The sequence below is a fragment of the Rhipicephalus microplus genome, chromosome X, assembly GCF_043290135.1.
Source record: "Rhipicephalus microplus isolate Deutch F79 chromosome X, USDA_Rmic, whole genome shotgun sequence".
In the NCBI taxonomy this organism is placed as follows: Eukaryota; Metazoa; Arthropoda; class Arachnida; order Ixodida; family Ixodidae; genus Rhipicephalus; species Rhipicephalus microplus.
Genome location: NC_134710.1, coordinates 123,054,093 through 123,073,251, shown reverse-complemented (window position 1 = coordinate 123,073,251; position 19,159 = coordinate 123,054,093). Strand labels below are relative to the sequence as shown.

At 47.5% G+C, this 19,159-nt stretch overlaps 1 non-coding gene across 1 annotated transcript; it reads left to right on the top strand.

Moving 5' to 3' along the window:
• Window positions 1-18,769: 18,769 nt before the first annotated feature.
• Window positions 18,770-18,890, top strand: LOC119177433 (U5 spliceosomal RNA). The gene has a single exon (XR_005110610.2). It is a non-coding gene; the product is annotated as a U5 spliceosomal RNA (small nuclear RNA).
• Window positions 18,891-19,159: the final 269 nt, after the last annotated feature.

The following is a 19,159-nucleotide window of genomic DNA, read 5'->3' as shown; positions in this document are numbered from 1 at the left end:
ATGTACGTCGCCTCTGATCATTCAAATTAGAACCAAGTTCTCCCACTCGTCACCTACGCATATAATATTGGCGTACAAGCTACTACTGGTTTTCGCCGTACTTTCTTCTATATGAACGAGAACCTTCCAATATTGTAGACATTATTCTTTCATATAAATCTGATGAGTCCGAAAGTTCTACTCTGTCCGAAGCTACCCGACATGCTGAAGAATGCCGCCAGCTTGCACGCTCCTTTTCTGCCGGGGACCAGTGGCAGCAGCAATCACGTCAGCCTGGGGACCGTTTGGCCCCAAACTTTCCACCGGGTTCATTGGTATGGCTTCGGGTACCTGCTACTGCACCTGGTCGTTCCGCAAAACTTGTTCCCAAATACATCAGACCATACCACGTTGTAGACCAAACGTCACTCGTCAACTACATTGTGGAGCTCATCATGCCAACCACCGACCTACGCTACCGCGGCCGGGACATTGTCCACGTCTCTCGGCTCAAGCCGTGCTATTACCCCTTAGTTGTTTCTTCTCCCTAAGCCGCCAGGATGGCGCCTCTTTCTGCGGAAGGCGATTGTGGTGAAGAAGAGTAGCCTCATCGGCATTGCTTTGCGCCTCAGGGGCATCTCCAACAGCATGAGCTCGTGGTTGTTGAGGCTGCCCGGACGCTGCTGACTGCTTCTCCTTCTGCATTTTGCTCTGCAAATGAACCCCTTAACAATATATTGAACTACGTTTAGCTGCGCCGGCGTGCAGCTTGCTTACACCGTATAGCCTTGATAGTTGCTGAATGGTAGCGTTGAGAGGAAGTATAGTAAACTTTCGGCCGTCCTTTTATTATTTTCTTGTAGTTATGCTAGATTCCTCGGCGTCAGCTTTTACGGACGTAGCGGTGAGATTGATTGCTTATTCATTGGACACGCTTGCTTTTTCATGATATGGGTATCATCATGAGCCTGAGTGCACCCGCTGCCACGCAAAGGCCTCGGCCATGCTTCGTCACTCAAGCCAAGCCTGTGCTTATTGCGAAACCTGTGCTTGCTGCGGCTTAAAGGGTGGTTGATTTGCATTACCTAAATGTCGAATCTCTGACCGACCATGGTGTGTGTATAATTGGTGTGACTTTGAGCACGACACTGCGGCAGTTGGAGCTTCGAATGAATGTTGATGGACATGTGATGCTTTATGTACGTCATAGGAAAACTAGCTTGGTGTGCCAATGATGAAAATTTAAATTTACAGTAAATATACAGCAACCGGATGTTAGCACGACTCGACCAATTCCGGTCATCTTTTTGTCAGAATGCTATCTAGTGCCAGCTTTGTCCTTAAAGAAATATGTACAGCACTCTATATCTTACTAGGAGTTGTTTAAATTTGAGAGTTGTTTTTTATCCTATATTAATAACTCTGCCAGAGAAAGGTTGCAGCTTTAGTGCTGAGCTTATATTCATTGTAAAGGAAAGCACTCATTTGTGGTTTCTACCGCGAAAGCTGTTATGAGATGCCAACACAACAAGAGTCAATTTTGGCGCCGTAGTTATCCGCCATGAATCCCGGTGTCTGTAACCACCATCACACAAAATAGGTACAAAAAACTAAAAATATCAGGAACACCAAGGTCAAAATAGCAAACCCACCCGGGTCCTCTGCGTAGCAGCCTTGTACTTTACCGCAAAGCTAGGCCGGTAATTGAAAATGCGTTGCAAACTGACCCTGTGGAGGCTTTAGGTTGGGTATGAAATCGCATTAAAATGTGTAATAAAGCGTTTTAGAAAAACTAAAGAGACAACAAGGCGTCATACAATGCGAATTGCGTAAAGAGTTCGTATTTGAACTGTCCATCCCATTGCAAAAGTCTCAGGCATAATTCTTCATCGTCGTCAGCAACAGCATCAACGAAGTGCCTATATTGTCTTACAAGTGTGTAGTGGGTACCATGTTTTTCCGAAAAATAACAAAAATATGGAATTGTGGACGCTTCTCCACAACACAGAAATTTTGATGATTTATGGCGTAGTGCGCACCATACATGAGTGTTTGTAGTAGTAGTTACAAGAATGTTCAGAATGGGCTCTGGAAAGCTCGCATGCTCTAAAAGCTTTCGCTCATACTGTGTGGCGCATTTCGCGCAGGCTTGGCGGTTTTTTTAGCACGGCGATACTTAGGCTGGAGAACAACACCTGTTTGTTTGCTATGATGATCATTGTTCATGACACTTTTTCTGTTGTAGTATTGAGCACGAGCACTGGTATACAATGGCTTACATGGTGCCAGTACAGGTAACACTAGGCTTTTCTTAGCAATACTTTACTCGTTTGGGGCCCCTGACAAAGGTTACTCACTTCTGCCCATACCGGCAGCTGCATCTGCCCAACGTCATCGGCACCCATGCTTATTGCTGCAGTCACTACATTGCTCCATTTGATGTACCATTAGTTGCGCTCATATCTGGGGATTCTTATATATATAGCATTGTGGGTTTTCGGAACCCACGGGGTAATGGTGCATGGCTGCCGATTAAGACTAATGTCTTGAGCAGGAACGTTTATTGCCATAAACACGCTTGCCAGGCTATTGTGACGATAACGCTTGATAATGAGCGTAGGCCTGGGCACACGGCGGCGCTTTCCGTTGACCTCGAAATTTGCACCTGACATGAAATGTAGGCGTAACTCCAGCAATCACGTCAGGCTTAGCTTGTTCTGATTTGATTGATATGTGGGGTTTAATGTCCCAAAACCACCATATGATTATGAGAGACGCCGTAGTGGAGGGCTCCGGAAATTTCGACCACCTCGGGTTCTTTAACGTGCACCCAAATCTGAGCACACGGGCCTACAACATTTCCGCCTCCATCAGAAATGCAGCCGCCGAAGCCGGAATTCGATCCCGCGACCTGCGGGTCAGCAGCCGAATGCCTTAGCCACTAGACCACCGCGGCGGGGCGCTTAGCTTGTTCTTACATTGTTACTCGCTCCACCTCCTATAGTGGTACACGTACTTGGAAGAGAAGTCTATTAGAGCATCAGTTCAACATCTGAAACAATTTTAGCAAGAAAATTGAACCGCCGTCTTGTTCATGCAGCGTACACCGGATGGTATAGACAGTTCAGGTATAGGTTGAAGTAGCGACAAGAAATATTTAAACACTTAATTCACTCCAATTTGCTTTATGACTGCCGATTGCATCATCATCTATTGGGTTAGATTTTTTAGGCATTATGCATTTATATATAGAAATTCTGAGACAGTCAGGCTCCTGTTGTTTTCATACATGAACTAGATGCCGAAGTCTTCATTAATTGATATGTGGGCTTTAACATCCCAAAACCAGCATGTGATTATGAGAGACGTCGTAGGGGAGGGCACCCGAAATTTCGACCACCTGGGGTTCTTTAACGTGCACCCAAATCTGAGCACACGCGCCTACAACATTTACGCCTCAATTGGCAGTGCAGCCGCTATAGCCGGGATTCGATCTTGTGTTAAAAGACGATACAGCCCGCTCCGCAAGAAAATGCTAACAATTTACACGATGGTTTTTGAGCCGTATTAGTTCATTGTACTAAGAAGTCTTCGAGGTGTCCCTACTCAGTCTATAGCACTCAGATGCCTGTTTCGCTTCCAAGTTAAAACTATTGATTTTAACGTTTTCAATAGGGCGCTGCTTCACGTAATCGTCTCCGAAACTTCCCGCTTCCTCTTATGAGGTTATAGATTTGATTAAAAAGGGGAAGTTTTTTCACTGTTACCTGTCACAATGTATACATTCAAAGCGCGCTCTGATACGAGAGTGGCGCGGTCGTGGAACTTGATCAATAGTTCGCAATATTTAATGCAAGTGCTTGTCGCATACTGCCATTGCTTGCGTTATCCTGTATGTTATTCAAAACATCGTCCGCACTTAAAAAGGGGGAAATAAACACGCGAGAATAATGTTGTATCTGCTAATCTCTTCAGAAAAAAAAGAGAAGTATAAAAAATGATATCCTGCAAGATTAATTAGGGTAGTGACCTGAATATTCAGGAATCACTCATAAGTTGCGGTACTACTTCTGCGTGGAGAAGCGCCATCGAGAAAAAAAGAAGCTGCTTCATAACTTATTAGGCGAAACTGGCCAGCAGCTTCTTAAGCTGTAGCGAGAACTTTCGAAAAGCAGCTCCCAAAATTTCTTATGAGCATGTTCGAAATTGGGCGTTTATAAACTAAGCCACAAAATTTAGAGCGAGAATCCTTGTATGAGCCTTGTTTCTTTCTTTTTTCAATTCACACAGGGAACTAAGGTTCCGTATAACCCGTGGTAGCACGATGTCGCATTTACCATTCAGACACCAGATCGTCATTTTTTTTTTTTTTTGGCCGTGCGAGATTTCTCGAATTCCCGAGTATGCTAATCGGCTATGGCATGATTACGAATCTAAAACATGAAATAAAAGCGTGAAATAAAAAAGTTGCTTCACTATGCACAACAAAAGTAAATTTTGAAAAATAAAGAATTTAAATGTCGAATGCCATAGCCCTAAATCTATATGGGAGCCGACAGATGGAAACACATAATGGGATAGTCAGGTTGAACAGTGGAAGTGCCTCAGACACGCTGGCCGACGTTTCGATAGCATGACCTATCTTCGTCAAAGGCACCTTGTCTTCCTTGGCGTGTTAGTTTTAAGAGGGTTAATAGTGACGTCATCTTCTGGTGGTGGCACGTGTCCCTGTTTATTACGTCACTATTATTCCTCTTAAACTAACACGCCGAGGAAGACAAGGTGCTTATGACGAAGATAGGTCCTCCTATCGGAACGTCGGCTGGCCTGTCTGAGGCACTTCTACTGTTCAACCTGACTATCCCACAAATGCTATAGGCGCCATTACAGTGTCCTTTGTTTGTCGTGTTCATAATGTGCGCTTTAATTAATTATGCACTGTGGAATGACGGTAACTTGGGCGGCGCTGTGTCAGGCACGAGACAACAAAATTAGGATAGTAAAAAGGAAAAGGCGCATGGACTCGAAACAGCAGGAACCCGTAAGCGAACTAGATGAAACGTGTGTTTATGTATATCGGGTTACGTATGTGAGGATGCAGTGAAGGGTGCATATCGCGGATTAATTTTTGAGGCCGGAACACCCACATGCAACTTTGGTGCGTATACTTTCGTAATCAGCAGCAGCGGCTTCAGGCATTGTGCATTCATTTGGATTTGTTTTAGCATTTCTGGAAGCCGCCTCTACAGTATTTGCTTAATGTTAATGCACCGAGAACTTCGTGGTAGTGAAGAGTTGAAATTACATTGCACCCTGTGCTTCGATGTAAGACGTAAAAAGACATAAAGAAGGAATAATATTATCATAAATTTTAAAAAAAATCAATAACCTATGTCGTCTTATGTTGGTAGCACGATGTTTTTTTTATATATGTCTCTTACAGGGACTTGAGAAGGTTCACTAAATGAACGACAAACCTTGCTTCCGTTCACTTCTATTATGGTTTATTACTAGGAGTATTTGATTACCTTTTTCTAGCACAGATAAGACAGAATAGACAGCGATAAACCGTAGTGCGATTTCAACATTATATCATAATTTAGAGCGAGCACCACAAATCCTGTGCAAAATATGGAATGAACAATTTTTTTACGCACATGTGCTTATTACAAGTACTCCTTTATGGACTTGATCGCATCGATTCGGTAAAACCATTTTTTGATCAGAAAGTTTTTTTTCGTAATCCTGAAAGCAATCAAGCTTTTGTTGTGTCACCAACAATAACCTGCGCAATTATCCTTCAACATGATAAGATTCTAAATGACCCTAGATTATCTCTTACTTCATCAAAACCTTTAATCCTAATGTAAAAACCCATAAAGACCAAAAATTAGTTTAAATTTGGGATGTTTAGAACACAGAAGAAATAGTCGCCAGTCCTAAATGAAATTTCCGGAAAGGCGGTGGGCAACGTATCCGCCAATGAAAACGCTCCTATTAAGTGACGGCTGTCTCTCTGTATAGTCATTTTGTCCCTGTTCCTAAGACTACCTAAGAAACTGTGGCCGACAAATGGGCCACATTAAAAAGTAAAAATTCATGGGAGATTAAAGCCTTATTTAACATTTATATACGGAATGCACGAGCAAAACTAATCAAACAGTTATCGGGTATGGTCAATGTTCGTCCAGTTTCTTCTAACACGAGTCTTGGGGGGAAGAACATCGATCCGGCATTTACGTCGGGAAAGCGAACCCGAAATTCATCCGTTGTTCCGCGGAGCCCCCGAGCGTGCGTGCGAAGCCGCCAGGGAAAACGTGTGGCGAAATGGCTTCAATCTAGACGGCGCACGGACGCAAACCAGACGCCCCTAAATTTTCCGCCTTAATGTCACGCTCGTTAGAGAGCAGTAAAAACAAAGCCTGGTGCCTGACCGCCTTGACCATCTTCATCCCGAAAGAATTTGGTTCGTTGCCAAGATCCGCCTCCCCGCTAAGCTCGATGCACGCCGTGTGTCAACGGCACTCTGCTTCTTGCATGTCCACCAGAGATCACTTGCCCGCTGGAGGCCGCCACAAACTGCCGCGGAATAACTGAGGGTTGAGCGAATAGACATTTCGGCTGTGGTCTCTTTCCTCTTTTTTTTTTGATTGATACATATTATGCGTGACGCTATATTCCTGCTTAAAAAAATGTGAGCATATACACATAAGGAAAGTTTTAGCAATTTAGTCTTTCGTCAAACGCTCAGATGTAACCTGACATGTCTTCTCGTGTTTCTGTCATGGTGTGAACACCATATTTTACCAAGCTTGTTTCAGAGTTCTTTCAAGGTAAATACAATTGATAGCGAAGGCTTCATAGAAGCCCACGCGCTCAGAAAATGGCAGCTGATGAGCTGTTCATGGGGCTTAGCATCATCTCTGTGAGGAGGAAACACTTCCAGTTGAACAAGAAATAAAGTGAGTGTGACAGAATAACTGGTAAACAAATGACGTCATCGTGTGCGCACTAGCATGAAATTGGACCTCACATTACTCTTCATAGGCCCCTGATCGCTAAGGACTCGCGCTAAGACGATCGCCGGCGAGTCCTTCACGAGTGCGCTTCAAGTCAACGCCAGCTAATCTAATACCGACTCATGACTAGATAGTGATGTTTAAGTGTACTAATGTTCAATTCACCTAGGTTTTACAAGGAAACTTATTTTTCGACCTTTTCATCGGCGTTCGTAGCACATTTCGCCGAAAAATTAAAGCAACCAACGGCGTATACCTGTCATATCTGCAGCGTTGTTTATTTGCTTCACACAATCGCAGGCTCTTTAGCATGCACATTGCTTGTGTTCTTCAGTTATAACACAGAGAAATAACGTTTAGTCACGCCAAATTTAGAATATTACGGCTTTATTAAATGGTCACAATAACTCAAAGCTATTACACTGCACACAGTGGTAATAAGCATAAAAAAGCCTGCGGACATTACTTGCATTCTGCTTCTTTTTTTTTTTGCATTATGCTCCAATAAATTACTGCTACGTATGCGAATGCAGACATTCCAATTTTAACGCGATACATAACTTGGCGATCAGCTCACCGATAACGTGAATAATAGTAGCCACAGAAGGAAACTAGTCTGCTGGAATACTCATGGAAGAAAGCCCAACGAGTACTGTATTCCGAACCATTGCCCTTGTTTCTTATCTAGAAGACATGGGTCACTAGGCATACGTTTGTTGTTACTGCATCCTTGCACAGCACATCGTTTCTGCAGGCACCAACGAAAGCACTAGGCGTTAAATACAATCATGTAATCCGCATCGTTCCGCTGCCCGTTGGACACTGCACTCAAGACGTTCACCAACGATGAAACGCACCTCACAAAATCGCGCACAGCAGAGAATGCAAGCAAGATCGGAACGCTAAAACACGTGAAGGGGTGTGTCATTGCAGATGAATCAGGCCTCGGAAACTTAGCGTTAGTTTTGGTTTGAAGGAACATACAGGCTCGTAGCGGTTGCCGGGCATCATAATATCTGGTTTAACGGAGCAAGGCTGATGTGAATGTTCGGTTTTAGTGGCTGTCACACGTTTTTACGACTGAGTAAATTTGATACCTTTGTAACGCACTTTGATTTTGTTCATAAGTTTTTTTTATTTCTTATCTTATGAATTTTAAATCTGGTGAAGCGCGGAAAGGTTGACTTGAGTTCGTAGCGCTGGCCCCCGCACCTTCTCGCCACTCGCTCAGCGATCTTGCAAGTTGGATCGCGCTCAGCTGTCTCGCTCGGTCGGCGTGCCAACTACGGGGAAGATAAAGGCAGCACGTTCTTCACTATACCATCTGACTCGCATTTCTGGTTTCGCTTCCCATGTGTATACAAGCTTATTGGCCATAATTATCGATACATTCGACTGAACTTGATCTCTGATAGCCAATTACTCATTTTGTGCGACGTCTGGACGGAATGAGCGGTTCTTGAGCGTATCCTCGTTTGGTAAACATGGCTTACCGTGGGCAGAGAATGGAAGCCGCAGTGAGCTACGCCGAGTAAATCAACCATGAATTCGATGAGGGTTGCTAAATGAAGTGACGCAAGCTTTTCGCGGCTCTCTGGCGTGTTAGCCCCGGGATTACCAGTTCCGTGAAGGTTCTCCAAGTTTTTTTTTTTTTGTGGCCACGGGTGAACACAAGTATTTGGACCCATTCTTTGAGTACGTATTGACTTTGTATGCGTACTTGAGTAAACCGAGTAATTTGCAAGCCCGAGTGAACTGAGAAAAGAGCGGTGTCTCTAGACTTATAGGTCAAGGCGGTAGCCAAGCTGTCATCGTGTTGCTCTCAGAAAAATACGTTCAATAAAAGGCTTGAATTAGTGTTGGCTCGACTACATAGTTTTCGCTTATTTTACATTTTGCATGTAGTTCAAATGATGTCAAGTAAATTGTAGGACCGCGGTAAGAATTCGTAGCGCGGCAATTTTTGTTTGCTTTTATTTGCTTTGCGGCGTAAGCTTAAGAAGGCATGTCAGCCGCGGGCTGCCAGCGTTGCTTGAGTGACAAGCGGTTGAAGCGCGACCGACCGGTTTTGCCACGAGCGCAGACACGCGGCGCCAGCAGATTGCCCTGCTTTGTCGACGGTCGAGCGTTTCCAGTTACTACTTACTCAAAGAAAAGGGAACCAACCCGGGCAACGAAAGGGTTGAGATTGTAAACGTCGTTGCGACGGCCCCCTAATTGCCTCTCGGAACTGGCAGTCGGCGCATCAACGGGCCTCTTCCGAGACCCCGCGCACCGCGGTGACTCCTCGCATCGGTTCGGCGTATGGCCCGGCCACGTACTGTTTGCGCGCCTGCAAAATCGGCAGCGCGCGTTGCGAAAACTCTGAAGTCACCGACGACCTTTTTCTGCCGGGCCGGTTTTGGTCCAGTGACTCTCAAAAGCGGGCTCGCGACACGGGAAATGGTGACGGTCGCCCGTTCGACGCCTGGGTTTCCTATTGTTGAATCGGGCATGTCTTCGACTACATCCCCGTTTATCCGGGCAAAGGAACTCGTAAGCAGAAATATGCGCGGTCAGCGAGCGGTTCCTCGTACGGCGCACAGAGGCAAAAGGATTATAGCCCCGTTGTCAAGAAATTGACGTGGTAGAGAGAAATCGCCCTATGGCCGCACTACCGAGTACAGCTAGCTCTGTCTAAATAATTGGGCGCCGCGAAGCTGGCCCTGGCCTCTATGCTTTTTCTAGTTTTGTTTTATTTACGTTTTGGTTGTTGTGTGGTTTGGGGAGAGTGCATAAGTCCCACGTGCACGAAGGTGGGATCCTCGTGGCGTTTTTTTTAATGTACCCAATGTACTGTCCAATCAGAGGACAAGCTAGTGATTATGTGCCGAGATGGTGGTAAGGGCGGAGCGCCAGGAAGAGATAAGAAGAGGCCCCGTGGCGCCGCCGGGGGGTTCTGAACCGAGCTTGCGGTGTTAGGCACCATCGGCTCCGCCGAACCCCGTAGGGTCGCCCTACAGAAGTCGGTTCATTTCCAAGTTGTTTTTCTTTTCCTTTTTTTTGTAACATTGATGTTCATTGTTTTGTAAAATCTGTAACTACAAGTTCTTCTCAGCCATCTAAAACTTCTTCAGCGTTGCTTCTGCTTCCTCTTCAAGCGTCCAGCAGGCCAATAGCCGCTATTGGGATAGCGGCGTACGGTTCTTCTCCCGCTTTGCTACACCACCACGGGTGGTGCGCTTCGGGCGCCGAGTGGGGAGAAGTGGTTTCTTCTACATCGAGAAGAGAACCTGATTGTACTGGCGCAGTCGAGCAGGATTGGCTTGCTGTGGACGGAGTGGAAAAAGGAAGAAGCTGGCTGAGAGGAAAGACGAAGTACAGATGAAGACGCCAAGTGGCACCAGACCAACGGACAGACACTGCAGCAAGTAGCTGCGGCGGCTGGAAGCTGCAGATAGCCTGGTGTTCCCGGAAGACATCGAGGGAGTGACTGGGTCAAAGCGGTCCTTGAACGAGTTCTCAACACCCAAAAGGCGCGTCCACGACGAGGTGGAGCATCGACCAGAAGCCTGCAGCAACAAGCCAGAGCGACGCCACGACAACGGGACCGAGCTAACGTGAGTTCCCTTTCTCATTGCTGTATTGTTGTTGCGGGGCAAACAGGCTAGCACCACTTTCAGCAGGATGGAGGGTGGCGATGGGGCGAGTGAGGATGGGAGTGGTGACGTCCCTTGGACGGCACGAGACCAAGCAGATCATGATTTTAAGATGGCTCGCGAACGAAGCCGGCAAATGGAGTTGGAGTTAGAGCTCGCTAAATTACGTCCGGCAAGCCCATCGGGTAGCGTGAGTGATGCTGGCAGAACATTTGAGCGCTGCTCCAACACTGAGTGGCGCAAATACGCCAAATTGTTAGTGGGTGCCTTCCCGAAATTTCCCGCAGACGCGGAGGTCCCAATTTGGTTCGAGTCAGTGGAGCACACTCTGGAGGCATATGAGGTACCTCGAAGTTATTGGGGACAAATAGTCTTCCCACTCGTGGCTGAGCGCATAGAGTATTTGTCAACTCGGCTCACACCCGCCCAACATCGGGACTATGAGACCGTGAAGGAAGTAGTGCTTGATGAACTGAAGCTGTCTCCCTTAGAATACCAAAAGAAATTCACAGGGGCACGTAAACGAAAAACAGAGACGTGGAAAAGTTTTACAACAAGATTGGGCAGCTACTTAAATTTTTATGTGGCGTCAAGAGACGTGTCCACCTTCACGGAGCTTTTGGAACTACTGGTAGTGGACCAATTGAAGACCGTGTTGTCTGAAGAGGCATTAAAATACTTGAGGTTACGTGAGGGGGCAGCGTGGTACAAAAGCACAGAAATTGCAAGGCTCTTGCACACCTTTGAAGACGCGAACGGCAGTGCGGAAGCGCAGAAAGGACAGCCGCGTAACGCCAGCAGCAAAGGGGTAGAAAAGACGACCGACCAACAGAGTAGCAGCCCATCGGGCCCGAGTCAGGGTTCGAACACGAGACCGAAGGGTTCCTATAATTCAGCTAGGCAACCAAGGAAAACGGGATGTTTTGAGTGTGGATCGAACAAACATATTAGACTCAACTGCCCGCACTACCTTGAAAGGGTGGCGCCGAATCCTAGCGCTTCGGAGGGAAATGATAAACTCACTGCTCGAGTCTGCCTAGATAAGGTAACGCCGGCCGACCGCTTGTGGAAGGTAACTCTGAATTGCAAAGATAAAACTTTGAATGCAATAGTAGACACGGGCGCCGAGATTACGGTAGTGCAGGAAAGCGTGGTCCCTGAAGAATTTATCCAGGCCCATGGCCGCGTAAGCCTCCGGGCAGCATTTGGTGAACGAGTCGAGGCCAAACTAGTAGAGCTCCCGCTAACGCTGAAACAGGGGCAACCGGTGTTCGCCGAAGTTTCACAGGCCACACCGGTCTTGTGTGCGGTCACAGATAAACTAAACGTGAGTGAATGCCTGCTCTCGGCGAGCGATTGGACCGCGTTGCAGCAGAGCCAGTGTGATTACGACAAACAGGACATGACACTATCCCCCCAAAACTTCTCCGACGAGCGAGAGGCGGCCGCAAAACTAGATGGGAGAGTAGTAGAGCAGAGTAGACCGACTCCGGATTATCCGCGGTCAGCGGAGGGAAGCGTACTACAGCCCAGCGAGGTCGAACGCACACGGGAGGAAGAAGTGGTTACAGCCGTGGCGGTAGAGGAGGGAGAATCAGGGCCGGAAGGAGAGCGTAACGCTAGAGAGAAAACACCACACACCGCCGAGAACGAGGCAAGTTGCGTGTCGCAAAGTGGCGCTAGTGGCGAGAGGGGCGATTTCGAGGCGTTGCGTGAGGAACAACAGAGTGACGAAACGTTGGGCCGTGCATGGAGAGACGCCGCGGAAGGGCGAGGTGGAATGCTTGTGATTGATGGGTTGCTGTATCACCGAGAACAGGTATTGGGTCAGCCGATCAAGCAGTTAGTTTTGCCGATCACCCGGCGGGCTGATGTGCTCAGCCTGGCGCATGAGTCGTATTGGGGCGGACACCTGGGGTTTCGTAAGACGAAAGCGAGAATTAAACTTAGTTTTTTTTGGCCAGGTATAGAAAAGGACGTCCGAGACTACTGCAATTGTTGTCACTCGTGCCAGATCAGGGCTGACAGGAGGCAGACAGACAGAGTTCCCATAGCGCCCCTCGTAAGGCCCCGATACCCCTTTCAGAAAGTCAATATCGACGTCATAGGACCAATTGAGCCGCCGACAACTCGCGGCCACCGCTACGCGTTGTGCATGATAGATCTCTGCACCCGCTGGCCCGAGGTCATATGTCTCAAATCATTGACAGCTAAAGCTACCTGCGACGCAATGTTGGAAATTTTCAGCCGCAGCGGTATACCAGAGGTAGTATGTTCAGATTGCGGGACCAATTTCACCGCCGCGCTGACCCGCGAATTCCTGACGCGCCTCGGCTGTTCCCCTCGGTTTTCGACACCGGAGCACCCGGAAAGCAACGGGGCGGTCGAACGGTGGAACAGAGTGTTCAAAAACATGCTATTCCATGTGATATCTGAACAGGGGCGACAATGGGACAAGTTCGTGCCACTTCTACTGTGGGCATATAGAGAAGTTCCTCACGACACTACGGGCGTGTCCCCGTTCCAGATGATGTACGGCAGAAAACCCGTCGGTCCGCTCGCGATCCTACAGAGGGCTTGGACGGGAGAACAGGAAATGCCCGCGACAGTGGCAGACAAGCCGGCGGAGTATATGCGAAAACTGAAGCAACAGTTGGAGATAGCCGCGGAAGCTGCTAACGTGACCGCAACTAAACAACAGAGGGCGTACGCGACGCAATACAACCTTCGTGCGAAAGAAAAGGAGTTTCAACTTGGGGAGCAGGTGCTTGTTTTTGATAGCAACCGTTCCGGTAAGATGCAACCGAAATGGGTAGGTCCGTGCAGGATCACAGGAAAGTACCGCCAACACTCCTATTACTTAGAGACGCCGGCGGGTAAGCGTATGCTAGTGCATGCCAACCACCTGCGCCCGTACACGTGCCGGGTCGCTGGCATTGGTGTCATATTCCATGACGACCACGAGTTCGGGGAGGTGGAATACGTGCCGCGTCCTGTCTCCTCGCACGACAGAGCATCTATCCTATCGGCGGGTAGCTTGGCTCATTTGCAGCCCCATGAGAGAGTGTTAGTACGGGAGGTGTTTGAACGCCATGCGGCCTTATTTAGCAGAGAAGTGGGGATCGCGCAAGTCGGCGAACATAAGATAAGGCTTATGCAAGGGGCTACGCCGAAACGTAGCCGCCCTTACCGCATGCCAGCGGCCTTGAAGGGCGAGGTTTCAAAACAGATAGCGGAACTGCTCGAGCTTGGTTTAATATACCGGTGCGAAAGTCCATTTGCTCACCCCCTTGTGTGCGTCCCAAAGAAAGATGGCACGGTGCGCCTGTGTGTCGATTACCGAAGCTTAAATGCCATAACCGAACCAGACGCATTCCCGATGGGATTCCCGCAAGAACTGATTATGAATGTAGGTCAGGCTAGTTATATAACTCTCATTGATCTCCGACGAGGCTACTGGCAAGTTCCCTTAGCGGAGGGGTCACAGCGCTTGACTGCGTTCGTGTCGCACCTAGGCCAGTTTGCTTGGAGGGTAATGCCGTTTGGGCTCAGGAATGCGGCAGCCAGCTTTCAGCGAAGTATGAACCAGCTGTTAGCACCCCATGAGGCGTATGCTTGTGCCTACTTGGATGACATTGCGGTTTTCAGCAGGTCCCTACAGGAGCACGTCCGGCACCTCCACGCTGTGTTCTCCGCCCTAACGTCCGTAGGTCTAGTAGCTAACATGGAAAAATGTCAGGTGGCGTGCGCGTCTATCCGCTACCTCGGACATATTGTGGGATCGGGAAAGCACGGTCCGGACCCCAGCAAGCTCGCGGCTATCGAGGGGCTGCAAGTACCCCAGAATAAAAAAGAGTTAAGGAGTGTTCTAGGTCTGTGCGGGTATTACCGGGGTTACATACCCAATTTTGCTGGCATTGCCAAGCCCCTTACCCAATTGACGGCTAAACATGTTCCTAACCACATCCCTTGGACGCCCGAGGCCGACGAGGCATTTGCAAAACTCAAGGGTGCCCTGTGCAGCGCTGTTGAATTAACCACTCCAGACATTCACAAGCCGTTTTGGCTTTTTACGGACGCTTCCGCTATCGCTGTGGGAGCTTGTTTGGCCCAAATGGCCGATGACGGTACCGAGTGCCCTATTGCTTTTGCCAGTCATCGCTTCACGCCTGCTCAGATGAAATGGTCTACGATAGAACGCGAGGCGTTTGGTGTCATTTGGGGGACTAAAAAAGTTCGACACTTGGGTATTCGGGGCCAAAATCTTTGTCGTCTCCGACCACAATCCACTCGCGTACCTCACTCAAGCTTCGCCACAAGGGGCCAAATTGATACGTTGGGCATTGGCTTTGCAGCGCTACGACGTGGTAGTGCAACACAGAAAGGGTACAGCACATGCTAATGCAGACGCGCTTTCCCGGCTGACAAACCAATACTGGGAGGAGGTGCAGTAGCCTGAAAGCCCCGCAGCCGCGATCAGTGAAGGAGGGGGAACGAGTGTTATGTGCCACGGGACTAAGTGATGGATTTATGGTGCAAACATGGCAATAACACTTCAGAATGATGATGGAACTTTTGAACATCATACAACAGTGTGTGACAATTACCAAGTGTAGTGGTGTGAACTGCGTGTGGTGTCTGTTTGCTTTTACGTGCCAATATTTTTTGTTGCGTTTTTTTTATTATGTTGGGTGGGGCAACAGCGCCCAAATGTGCTGGGGCATGTGTTGCAGGGTGTGTCATGTTAATGAAAACTCTTGCAGAGTGTGCAAAAAATTACCCACGGCAGGGAATGTGAGATGTTGCATGCATCATAAGCGTTTGGTGGAAAGGCGCGTGGAGCGAGCAGCTCTGGCATGTTTGGTCGGGGATAGATACCGCGTTTCAGCCGCATGATGTTTGGAATAGGCTCGCTATATTAAGAGAGCAGGGCAGCTCACCAAGTAGCTTTGTCATGTCAGCTGGCGCTGGAGATTGGTTTGTCTCATTGTGTGTGAGTTTTTTTTTTTTTGAGCACCGAGACCAAGTGGGGCTCTTTGCGCGCTTTCTTTGCAGGAGAGAATTTGCGCATGCTGCTGCCGGCCAGGTGCAGCGTGACCACTGCGTAGTGGGTGCGACACCCCGGCCGTTGGCAGTAGCTGTTAACCCACCGTACACCCACTGGTTGAGCGCGGTCCGTTTTTTTTTTTGTGTGTGGGTTTACTTCGGCAACACTGTACGCAAGTTGTTGCGAAGTCTTGGATGGGGGGTGTAGGACCGCGGTAAGAATTCGTAGCGCGGCAATTTTTGTTTGCTTTTATTTGCTTTGCGGCGTAAGCTTAAGAAGGCATGTCAGCCGCGGGCTGCCAGCGTTGCTTGAGTGACAAGCGGTTGAAGCGCGACCGACCGGTTTTGCCACGAGCGCAGACACGCGGCGCCAGCAGATTGCCCTGCTTTGTCGACGGTCGAGCGTTTCCAGTTACTACTTACTCAAAGAAAAGGGAACCAACCCGGGCAACGAAAGGGTTGAGATTGTAAACGTCGTTGCGACGGCCCCCTAATTGCCTCTCGGAACTGGCAGTCGGCGCATCAACGGGCCTCTTCCGAGACCCCGCGCACCGCGGTGACTCCTCGCATCGGTTCGGCGTATGGCCCGGCCACGTACTGTTTGCGCGCCTGCAAAATCGGCAGCGCTTTTTCTGCCGGGCCGGTTTTGGTCCAGTGACTCTCAAAAGCGGGCTCGCGACACGGGAAATGGTGACGGTCGCCCGTTCGACGCCTGGGTTTCCTATTGTTGAATCGGGCATGTCTTCGACTACATCCCCGTTTATCTGGGCAAAGGAACTCGTAAGCAGAAATATGCGCGGTCAGCGAGCGGTTCCTCGTACGGCGCACAGAGGCAAAAGGATTATAGCCCCGTTGTCAAGAAATTGACGTGGTAGAGAGAAATCGCCCTATGGCCCCACTACCGAGTACAGCTAGCTCTGTCTAAATAATTGGGCGCCGCGAAGCTGGCCCTGGCCTCTATGCTTTTTCTAGTTTTGTTTTATTTACGTTTTGGTTGTTGTGTGGTTTGGGGAGAGTGCATAAGTCCCACGTGCACGAAGGTGGGATCCTCGTGGCGTTTTTTTTAATGTACCCAATGTACTGTCCAATCAGAGGACAAGCTAGTGATTATGTGCCGAGATGGTGGTAAGGGCGGAGCGCCAGGAAGAGATAAGAAGAGGCCCCGTGGCGCCGCCGGGGGGTTCTGAACCGAGCTTGCGGTGTTAGGCACCATCGGCTCCGCCGAACCCCGTAGGGTCGCCCTACAGAAGTCGGTTCATTTCCAAGTTGTTTTTCTTTTCCTTTTTTTTGTAACATTGATGTTCATTGTTTTGTAAAATCTGTAAATACAAGTTCTTCTCAGCCATCTAAAACTTCTTCAGCGTTGCTTCTGCTTCCTCTTCAAGCGTCCAGCAGGCCAATAGCCGCTATTGGGATAGCGGCGTACGGTTCTTCTCCCGCTTTGCTACACCACCACGGGTGGTGCGCTTCGGGCGCCGAGTGGGGAGAAGTGGTTTCTTCTACATCGAGAAGAGAACCTGATTTTACTTAAATATAAGCTCATTTCTGTCCATATAACTTATCTAGCCACGGTTTGAAAACTTGTGAATATTTATTTTTAATACTGTCACTCAAACGCTTGTGATGTGCTACATGCTTATAAAAATTGTTACAGGGAATGTCGCTGAAGCCAACGTTTTGACAAGTGAACTTTTATTCGTCAAGGCAACACTGTGGCCCCTGACGAGGACAAGTCAACTTGCCGAAATGCTGTTTCCATCGACGTCCTTTTTTGTAAATTTTCTGATGGCTAAGCCTCACCGTGCCTTTGATCTTTAGTCTAATTTGGTATCCAAGTTCTGTAAGAAAACTATGTGCGCCGTCATAACAAACCTGATTGAGTGAAATGCGAGGTGTCCTATTCGTGATTATTGAGAATCTTTGTATTGGTTCGAACATTATGGATTCAAGGCTTGCTCATTATGTCCATATGACAGTTGTAAATTAAAGCTGCTATTATAGATTGACACTTTCACACTACGTGAATGTGCGTGTTTTTATAGGAAACATGATATAAAAAAGCACATTTTATTTCTGCATATCAAGTTTCGTCTTATTGAAAAATCGGTGCGCTGAACTTTCGCTACTTCAGAACACACAAACAAAATTTAAAAATTAAAAAAAGGTTACAAAATTTTACGAATGGCCGCATCGCCCAACCGGCCAGCGGACCTGATAGAAGGCACGAGCGTATTCCGCTTGCATGCGAAGTAGGAAAGAAGAGCTTCGAATGCAGCCCTCCTCCTCTCGATTTTTCGCCCCTTCCCTCTATTGGTGACCCCACCAGGGACGTCATGTAAGAAGTGTTCGGTTCGTGCTTGGATGCCCGGCAGCCGCCAATGGTAAAATTGGCGTAGCCGCTTCGTATCAGCATGTGAGAGAGCGTATACATGGGTGGTCTAGGGAGTTTCCGTCCCCTGGATGAATTTTGCAAGCGCGCCTTTCCATTCAATGCAAGCGTTGCGCTGAGTAATCAAAGCGTAGGCAGAGGGCGCCAGAAAAAAAAACGTTTTTGTAAAATAAAAACTGCCATAAATTCTTTGCTCATTACACCAATATAATATTGTTGGGAGACAGACATGCCATTTGTAAAACATAATGATTGCTTCGACATATTCAAACTTCGTTTTTCACTATTTGTGTTTGTTCTCTTCGCACAGATAAGCGCTTCAATCGCCGCTCCCATATCTCTTCATGCTGATGTCGCTGGCAATAGCTTCCAAACCATTTTTTGCCCGGATTTTGACGGCCTATTTGGATAGGCCATGCTTCTATCTAAGCTGTAACCGGAAGTAAAGTAAAGTTCTGAAATTGATCAAGAGGCAGCGGAAGTAAACGTATATGACTGAATTTGCGCATCAAGATGTCACTTGACATGGCATAACATAAACCCAAATAAGTTCAACATAAAACTTTGGTTTCAAGTGAAAAACGGCACTTATTGGCCATATATATATATATATATATATATATATATATATATATATATATATATATATATATATATATATATATATATATATATATATATATATATATATATATATATTGTTCAGGCCTCACCTCAGGTTTTTCGTATTAGTTTTTCGCTTTTTACTAAAGATTACCGTGGGGTGGGCAATCCAATGAGCCTATAGGCCATATATATATATATATATATATATATATATATATATATATATATTGGTACTTTGCTGAGCATGCGAATTTAAAGCAAGAAACATGCGTGCAGCTTGTTCCATATCTTTCTGTCTTTCGCTTTTAAAACTTAAACTCAGGAGTGCACGCAAGAACAAGAGCACGCATATATTTTGAAATTGTGCAACCTACCCTAGACACTCGTGCTGTTTTTTCACTGACCGCATATTTGCCAGTTACAAGCAATACAAGTGCAGATGTTCGGTAATGACTAATAAATCTTGCCATAAGAGGCACGTT